This window comes from Mirounga angustirostris, unplaced genomic scaffold (genome assembly GCF_029215605.1).
Source record: "Mirounga angustirostris isolate CCGP_5_RB_7025 unplaced genomic scaffold, mMirAng1.0.hap1 SCAF_4, whole genome shotgun sequence".
NCBI classification, from domain to species: domain Eukaryota; kingdom Metazoa; phylum Chordata; class Mammalia; order Carnivora; family Phocidae; genus Mirounga; species Mirounga angustirostris.
In genome coordinates, this window is record NW_026991712.1 from 61,149,814 (window position 1) to 61,159,776 (window position 9,963).

Below are 9,963 nucleotides of genomic sequence, written 5' to 3' on the forward strand. Positions count from 1 at the left end.
TAAAAAATAAAAAAAATAAATAAAATGGGAATATACCAGTAAAAAGTAGGTAAGACTTACAAGCTGGCCACAGCATGTAGAACTGACAACAGCTACTAAGACTTATGTGCTGGGCATTGTGCTCTGTGTACCATATACATTATTTCATTTAATCCTCACAAAAACCCAGGAGGTAATACTTGTATCCCCATTTTACAGAGTTGCAAACTGAAGTTTGGAAAGGTTGAATAAGTGACCCCAGGTTACACAGTTGGTAAGGTCAGCCCTGGTTTAAACCTCAGGACTATGTGTGTCCAAATGTGGTACTCTTAAGCACTCCTAAATGAAACTGCAGTGGAGAAGGCCTTTGATATTATTAATATAAACAAGCAGTCACTTCTCCCTAATAGGATTTTCTCAGCCCACCCTGCTCCATGGACAATTGCTCCCACCTTTGTTTGTGAGCTCTTTTTGGTTACCAAGGAGGATAAGTAAGAGATTAAAGTCAAGGCTCCCATAAAACATGATGTTATAAAGGTACCCCTAATTTGAATCTACATATTATCCAGAGAGATCATAGAAAAGCTCCTGGGGAACCACAAAAGTCAAATATAGTTGTCAACTATGATCACTTTTTAACTAGCTGCAAGGTGAAGTACTTCTAGGATTCAAGGAAGCATCTCATGTCTCTATTACCCTAGGACTAGACTGATCCCATTGTTACAGCGAGAGCTTGCTTACAACACTTTCTTGCTTTACACAGAGACTAGGCAGAATCATAAATGAAAATATAACGGCTCAATAAACACATTACCCAAGTGGAAAAGACAAAAACCCTCTTCAGTGACAAAAATCATGATCTGAGAGCAGCAGGTGTATGGTTCCTTATCTAGGGGGGCAGTTAGAGGCTTTGGAAGAGAATATCATTTCTTTCTCAGCAAGTACATTGTTATTTCCAGTCCACAACCTGTACAGTTTTATTTCTCCAAGTTACCCTTCCAAGAAAAACAAAGTAAATATCTAATAATCATGAGCTGAAGTAGTTCATGAAACAGAAGTGTCTACTCTTTTGGCAGTTAAGCAACTTATCAAAAGCAGATTCATACTGCTAAGTCCACAGAGATGGAGAATGCTAATTTTCATCAGGGTAGCCTTATAACTACTCTTACGATGTACATAAGAAGGATATAGAAGTTTTCAGATCCTTATCAGAGCCACTGCCACATCTGGTTGTTTGTTTTTTAAAGATTTTATTTATTTATTTATTTATTTATTTATTTATTTATTTATTTATTTGACAGAGAGAGAGAGGCAGCACAAGCAGGGGGAGCTGCAGAGAGAGAGGGAGAAGCAGGCTCCCCACTGAGCAGGGAGCCTGATACAAGGCTCCATCCCAGGATCCCAGGATCATGACCTGAACTGAAGGCAGACACTTAACCAACTGAGCCACCCAGGTGCCCCTCCACATCTGGTTTTAAGATCTGAAACAATTTCTGAAGAAACTCTGTTCCTTCACCTCGGGTTCCTTAGCGCTAAACTGCCCCTCAGCAGATTGAATTAGCCGCAATTTCCAAACCAGATTGTACTTCTTTGTTTCCTTAAGGAAATTCATCCCCCTTGTCAGATGTACTGTCTCCATGGGCTTGCTCTGGAGTAACTGTAACCAGCTATGTGTTTTCTTTTAAGTTTTGTTGAAATGATAAGCCTCCTCAGAACCAAACTCACTAGCCTAAGTCAGGCCATGTCTTACCTGGAAATGAACCCTCATCCTCTCCTCTTTAGATACAAAGCCTGCATATCTTTAAATACAGCTCAAGTCTCCCTTTTATAGTTGAAGCTTCCTCTGACAATCCTCATGGAAAGGGCTTCTTCCTCTGTAGCACTCACGTGGCACAATCACACATTTCCTGAAATAGTTAATAATCTTTTTATGTTTAAATCATAATTTCACTGAAATTATCCATCTTTACAGTGGAGGAACTAATATAGGACCAAATCCACCGAAATCCTCCCCAAAGTGCACCTGCGTCAGCACCCAGCATGGTGCCTTCCACACAGTAACTGCTCAGTAAGTCAGAATCTGGGTTCTCTACACTCTGTGGACAGCTCATGGTGCTAGAGTTTCTAGGCTTATGTGGCTACTCTTTAAAATGCAACCTGAAGAGTGTAAATAAACAGTGAAATCCTAGGGAGTCCAGCTACTGAAAGTTAACCCAGAGGATTTGGGAGGACTCTGGGGAGCTAGGTTAAAATTACTCTTCTCCACCCCAATAGAATGTCTCATAGATTGTTGTACGTGGTTTTTCTTTCACACAAACAAAATTATCTTTACAAATGAGGTTTATATGTACAACCTTTGGTGCCTTTCTTCCCCAAACCAAAGTTTTCAAGACTTGCTGGAATTGGGCTTTTTCTAAGTATAGTGAACTCCCAGATGTGGGTGGGAAAGAAAAGGGAAGAGAAAAATATCCCAGGAAGATGTGTGTATGATGATTTCATAATATACACTGACATAAATTATTTCTCCTTGCCCATAAAATCAAATTAATAAACATGTATTAATTATCTATTATTTGTGGGAACCATGCTAGGTGCAGGGAGAAACACGGTCAAAAAAAAAAAGACATGGTCTTACAAGAGAAGTAAAATTAGCATTTCTTGAGCACCTTTTAAATGATGGATATTTTACATATATTATCTCAATTAATTCTTTAAACATACCAAAGAGATGAGTATAATGAATCCTTTTGAGTTAAGTAACTTGCTCAATATTGCACAGCTTACAAATGGAAGAGATGAGGTTCAAATATAAGTGTGTCTGATTCCACAGCCTACATTTTTGCCACGACAGCAGGCTGTCAGTCATAAAGGATATCATTATAGCTGCTGGAAGTTGAATAACTTATTGAGACATCAGTGATGTCATAAAGTAGAGCACAATGCTCCCTATTGGTGACAAAGGCCATGGAAAAAACTGGGACAAGACCTGGAGAGGAACAGAAGCCCAAATCCCAGATCCCAAATCCCAGGGCCAGAAACAGAGGTGAGGAGAAAAAGGCTCAGCCATCACCTGCTCCTGAAACCCTTCCCCAATCCCTATTATACTAAGATGAGAGAGCCTCCTCTCTGTGCCCTGCACTTACCCCATTAGAGCAGTCCACAAATTCAATGTTTGGTTTTGGATCTTTATTCATATCCCAGTTCCATCATTTACTAGATTTGGGTAAAATACAGAAAGGTGTGTGACTCTCTGTGTCTTGGTTGACACATCTGAAAAACTAGAATAATATGAATAATAATTCTGGATCAAATGAAGTAATACCTACAAAGTACTTAAGGGTCTACAATATAGCAAGTGCTCAAGAAATGTTGGCGTGTTACTATTTCTCTTATCAGGAATTCTCAGTTTCTTAAAAGCAAGGACCATTTTTTTTTTTTTTTAATCTCCAGCCTCTAGCACAAAGCCTAGAACACAGCTGGTAAATAGAAAGGTTTGAGTCAGGGTGGTAGTGGACCCAGCACTCCATTGATTAGCGGAATTTTCAGGACTGAGGCTATGTCATCCTCTAAATTCTCACTCTTGTTGTAAACCCCTTGACAACTATACAACAGAGATTGTCAGTCATCAGATATTTATTGAACACCTACTATCTGGCAGGCCCGGCACTGGGGATACAGGGTCCTCTAAACTGCCAGGAATAAATTTAGTCCAAATGGTTGATTTATTATTCAGTTTAGACAGGGAAAAAATAAGAATGCACACACTTGTACAGCCCCCCGAGAAATACCTGTGCAGTGTTTGGTTATCATTACAAAAAAAACATTGCTGCTCATGTACAAAACAAACTATGATCCATTAACTCAGCACAGAAGTCCTTTTTGGCTGCAAAAAACCTGGCACCCAAACAAGGTTTGTAGTCACACTGCCAAAAAATACCTGGCTGATACATTTTAACATCCTTCCTTGTTTTCTTTCAGACATATTTCAGTAATAGCCTGTCTGCAGGTACAAGATGCTTACAGGAAGTGATTAATCTTTCATGAGACTATTCTACTATTCCTCAATGCAGTACGTACGATAAGAGCTTGAAGGGACAGGCACCCTCATGTCAGTGCATGCTTCAAGGAAAGGAAGTTTTCATGGGAGATAAATCTGATCACATGATAGCAGCCGATGATAAAAATCTCTTTTTTAAAAGAAAGCAACCTAACAAGACAAAACCACTCCCCCGGGAAAAAGGGAAAAAAGCCCACCTCTAAACCTAAAACTTCTTTTTTCTGGTAGGAGACCAGATGGGATCCTTGGACATCATGAAACACTACAGCTGGAAGCTGAACAGTTCATCTATACCCCCAACCCCCCGCATGTAGATACTGGAGATGAGAAAGCCTCTTGTTTGCTGTCTGAAGCAGGTGTGGTTGGACTAAATGGGGAGAAGATGTCCAGCTGGAAGAACCCATCAACCAGCTGCCCAGGGCAGTCTGCTTAGATAAATACCACCTGTTACTAAACAGCCAGAGAAAAATTAGTCATATCCCAGGAACCTGCTGATTCCCTCTATTATGCTGAGGCTTTTGTGTCTTTTGACATCCCAAATCCCATGTGTCTCAGTAGGATGGTCATTTTCACTACACTTAATTTGATTCTCTACAATGGCAGAGGCTTTTGAAGCATTAGGTTAAAGTATTTCCTGGGGGCTGGGAGCACACACATGAGAGAATAATAAACACATAGAAGCAGGGAAATGATTCCAAAAGGTACCTTTTAACTCAACAATCTAAGTGCCCGATGGAGTCTGTCCACTTGGAAGGACGGGGCATGGCCCCGTATTTTTCACCCTGTTCCCTCTCATTGCTCCTGGCTGGACCATCCCTCTCTTGAGCACTGACTGACTAAATACACACTCACACCTGTGTTCATGCTGTTCCCACACCTGAAAGGTCTTCTCCTGAACTTTCCAAATCCCTCTCTTCAAGACCCAAATGGAATCCTGCTTCTCCTGGAGTGTTCCTTAAAAATTGTAGCCCAAAACAATTGTCTCTTTGCTGCAGACAGTCCTCATGGTACATTTTGTCACTATAATCTGTTGCTTTCTCCTCTTGTCCCAAGTAAACCTCACCCCCCAACAAGATTCTGTGAGCTTAAAGCCCGCCCCTCTGAGGCCTAGCCCCCTCATGCAACACAAAGTTCAGCCTAGAGCAACCCCATAAATGCATTCTCAACCGAAATAACACTGACCTCAAAGTTATTTTAGGATGACAGACAAAATGCTAGGTCTAAACTCGAGATCCCACGGGAGAAAGGCCTTTACTGATTTTCACCTTAAAGCTACGCGAAGTCAATGGACATGTAACCAGAAGGCTAGGGACTGAATCTCGGTTTTCCTAGTTATTAACTTTAAGATATTAACTATTAATATTAATGATATCAGTTTCCTCACCTGTAAAATGGAACTCATAATGTCTAAGTCAGGGTTTCTATTGGAACGCTCCCATAAGGCAGCCTACAATTATCGCAGTTTTGTGCATTACCAAAACCATGCATTAGTGGCTCTTTAGTAAACTGCACAATGCCTTCAACATCAAACTGATGTGAACAAAATGACTTATTATCCAAGACTGACTTTTTAGGCTTCACAAACTTGGCTGATTATCAGAATCAGCCGAAGACCTTGTTAAACCAGATCTCTGCATCTCCGTTTTGGAGATTCTCATTGTGGAGGCCTGGGTGCGCTCAAGTGAATTTAACAATTAGCCAGGTGTAGGGACTACTGCATAAAATCATTTTGTCCACGTTTGCTTTTCCCAGTATGTGACTAATGAAAACTTATTGGGATTATGAGCTTTTACAAATATATTTTAAACGGTAAGAAACCAATTGATAATGACCTTTGGTGCCATTCAACTTAAAAATCTCCTAAGTTTTTCTTATAATTAAAATCTATATAGCCACACACACATGCAGGAGGTTAATGTGTGTGTGTGTGTATTTCCTGGAGGTATGTGCTGTAATTACCCAGTATTCCGGAACCTCTCATATATCAATTTATCTCTGTAATCTGATCATTTGCTGCAGTCAGGGTATGTCCCATTTCTATTCCTCCACAAAGTTCACTCGTGTTTGTAAAATAACTACTCAAACTAAGAAATAAGACCGTACATTTCAAAAAGGGAAAGAAAAGTAACATACCAAGGAAAAAGACAAAATTCTAAGCATGTGAAATTTAGTTTTCAAAGAAGCAATTCTGGGCACTTTCCTACCCAAAAATCTGCCGGCATCCAGCAGCCTTGAGCAAAGAATACAGGCACTCCTAAGAAAGCCCTCAGTCAGAGGCATTTAGTTCCTCAGCTAGACAGAGGTCAAGGCAATCAACAGTAGTTTAGACTCAAGGAAGAAAACCAGCTCAATTAATGTGACAGACACAGGAAGAGTCATCCCATTTAGGAACAACAAAAGTTTGAGAAGAATCTGCTTGCTGAGAGTTGGCCCATACACGCAGATAAATAACTGCCTCGTCCATCCCTTTCAAATGTATCCTGTAAATTCACCAGATGTACAAGCATTGTATTGCACACAAGTTCCCTGCAGAGAGTTCCTGAAAATTGACTCAATCTCTCTCTAAAAATCATGCCAGACATGGCTTCTGGTGCAGAGGAAACCGAGCATCCCTTTGCCTGGGCCCCCCAGTGTAAGGGAAGCCACTAACTCTAACAGGAGCAGATTGTTTCAACTTAATTGAATGAAGTAAACTTGGGGAAATACCTGACATGGCCAACTTGACCTCTGCTAAGCCTTTTGAACTTCAATCACTGTCCTCCAACACAAAGCCTTCTATTGGACTTCCAGCTATTTCCCCCGCTTACACAGGTAGCTTATCTTAAGGCATCCATGGTCTCAGTTATCATTTCTGACCTGATTGTGAGACAAGTATTATTTCCATGCTGGGTTTTATGACTAAGCCTGCAGAGGTATTTGCTGGTTTGATTGAGGACAGAGCATCTCATTTCAGTTTCTTATCCACCAAGATCCAATAACTTATTTTAAAGAAAAAAAAAGTTTTAATTTATGAGAACACACAGGGAAAAGACTCCAATAAATTAACACTAGTCAAAAACTGTCCAAGATCATAATCTTTGGTGTTTTGTATAGATTTCAAAGTGAAAAATACAATTTCTAACGTGGGGCGATAAACATGAAGATTGTTCCCAATAACAAAGTACAGATGGGAAAAACACAAAAACTGTCTGAATCTCTCGAACAAGCAGAATTATTTATTCCTCATCTAGTTTCCTTACAGAAGTAGCAAAAATGGAGGCTAATGTCAGAAACATTTTGAATTCATTACCCATCCTGGCAAATAAAAGGTGTTTTAAATCTGAGACTAAAGATGTGAATAGTAGTTATTTTAAGTGGTATTTAGTCCTAACTAAGCATCTATTTTTCTTATTCTTGACTCTAGAGTACATCTATCTTTTAGAATTATACCAGAAAAAATTTAAGCATATGAAACATTCAGAATCAACCAGTTCTTTATTGCAACGTAAAACAAAATACAATTTGCCCTCAGCAAATTGTCAGTGATTTAAGAGACTGCTAAGAGCCAGCTCCAGCAAACATGGGGAAAGTATACAAATACAAATACACAAATACAAATCATGGGGAAAATATACAAATTTTGTGGAAGGTAATTTGGTTGACAATATCTATTGAAATTCGAAACGTGCATACCTGGCAAGGCTATTTATTGAAAAATTGTTTAAATAGCAAAAAGAAGAAAAAAAACTAAACCGAGGGAAAAATTAAAATTAAAAAATTAAATAGGGGAATAGTTCAATAGCAACAATACAGACATTAAAATGTTAAAAAAAATCCTGCATGAAGTGACCTAGAAAAATGTTTATAGTGTAGTTAATAAAACTGATTCCAGATAAGCATATTTAATAATATTCTAATTTAGGGTATCCAATGTACAAATGCATATAAAGTATAAACCTAGGAAAAAGGAAGACTATATATCAAATAGCTAGCTGATAATTTTTAAACCTGAGAGGAGAAAATGCATGGATGGAAGGAGTCTTTAGCTCCTTATTTAATAAAAGCCAACATAGACAAAAGGTGAATTCTATTTATTTTGATTTTGCAGTGTATTCCAAAATATGTTTAAACTCTAAAACTGTTTAGAAACCAGAAACTTATATTTAAATAAATATTAAAAGAAGTCAATATTCAGTCTCATCATCTGCAGAAATAAAACATCTGTGAAATAACCTCTTAATTTCAGAAGAACTACGTTTGTTAAAATGAGTTACATCAACTTGGACTCTTTTCCATTATCATCTCTTATAGCTGATAGCCAGTCAGTCTAAATATAATAGACATGGATATTTTATTTCTTTCTGTATATTTGAAAAGTAAATTTGTTGATGGAATACACATATTGCTTGTGTTATAAATTCACATGGCAATTGCAAGGGTTGCCTCAAGAAGCTTTATTATGTTGTTGGGTCCAATGAATGGGAATTATCTTCTAAATGAAACTGTGGAGGACTAAGTGATGGAATATTATCATGTCCCCAATAAGTATTTTGATTATGAGTTGTTTCATTTTGCTTCACACACAAAAAAAAAACAACCTACTCACCGATTCAGAGCCTACTGAAAGAAAAGAGATTATCGCACAGTAAGTTTTTGTTCCTATTTTCCAAAGCCACACACCTTATTTCTAAAGTTGCCCAAATTTCTTATCAAACCAAAAATGAACATTAGCCAAGCATACAAGTCTCCACAGCCTCGTAAGTGTCATAGAGGGATGTTAGTATTGGCAAGAAAAGTGCATGAAATCTGTTTCTTCTGCCACAAGTGCCTGGAATTTCCTGGCATTCCATTTCATCAGAGTATCAGCTGAACAGTATAGCTCAGCAATGGCCCAGCAGGCAAGAGTCTGAGGAGTTCATGTTTATTACACCATCCACACAATTAAGGGACTCTATAACGCTAATGTCGTTTTTTACATAACAGAAAAATGTGCAAATTAATATGCTTACCAAATCTTCCTTCTCCTTTTTCCCCTTCACTCTTTTGGACACCGCTGCTTTCCACGGCCTTGGAAAATCTGTTTAACTTTTCCGAGCCTTGGTTTCTCATCTGCATGATGGGGGTAATAGTATGACCATAAAGGTTTACTGTGAAAACCAAGTGACTATGTTGCTTAGAACAGTGCATAGCTTAAAATAGCTGCTCCAAAAATAGTAGTTTCTTGTTGTAATCCATAGATATTAATGGTAGCAACAGCCAAGAGCAGTACTCTGCTAGGGCAGTAAATCTTAATCTCTGGAGAGTAAAAAAATCAAATATAAACCTTCAGAATGAAGATTTAGGGGCCTCACCCCCAAAGATTCTGACTCATTCCATCTGGGAGTAGGCATGGTCATTGGGAATCTTCGTTTTTCACAAGCACCCCAAGTGATTGTGACAAGAAGCTGGAGACAGGAGGAACAGCAGAGGGCCTTGGGAAGCAGCAGAGGTAAGAAGAATAGAATCCATGACCCTTTCCTGAAAGGTCTTCACTCTTTACTAACATTAACTGTTTTCTCCTGACTCTGAGACCATGAAATCTTTTCCTAAATCTAATTTATATTTATGTCATGCCAGAAAAAAAAAAAAAGAATCAGAATGGGTCTCCCACTTCATCTCCACTGACTCTGACTACATTTCCTCCCAAATGTAACAGCACATTCCTCTATGCCCTAAATGCCCTTCATGCTCCATTAGGTTTTGTTCCTTTGGATTCCTGTTAGTGTTGGTTCCTGCCGACACTAGTGGTATAGGATTGCAAGATTAAGATGACTGCTGTAGACCTGCATATTTAATTCCTATGTATTGATCCCCCAGTCTAAAAGTTTTCACAGCTCCATCGGAACCTGGGATTTTCACATCAGCCCCTATGTCCTCCATGTCAACTTCCCCCACGCAGCATCCTATCT

General features: G+C 38.8%; 1 long non-coding RNA gene across 1 annotated transcript in view; it reads right to left on the reverse strand.

The window, feature by feature from the left end:
• LOC129046428 (uncharacterized) overlaps positions 1-9,157 on the reverse strand; it is a 111,519-nt gene extending 102,362 nt beyond the window's left edge. The window contains exon 1 of the long non-coding RNA XR_008507690.1: positions 9,025-9,157. This is a non-coding gene — a long non-coding RNA (uncharacterized LOC129046428). The remainder of the gene's footprint in view (positions 1-9,024) is intronic.
• Positions 9,158-9,963: the final 806 nt, after the last annotated feature.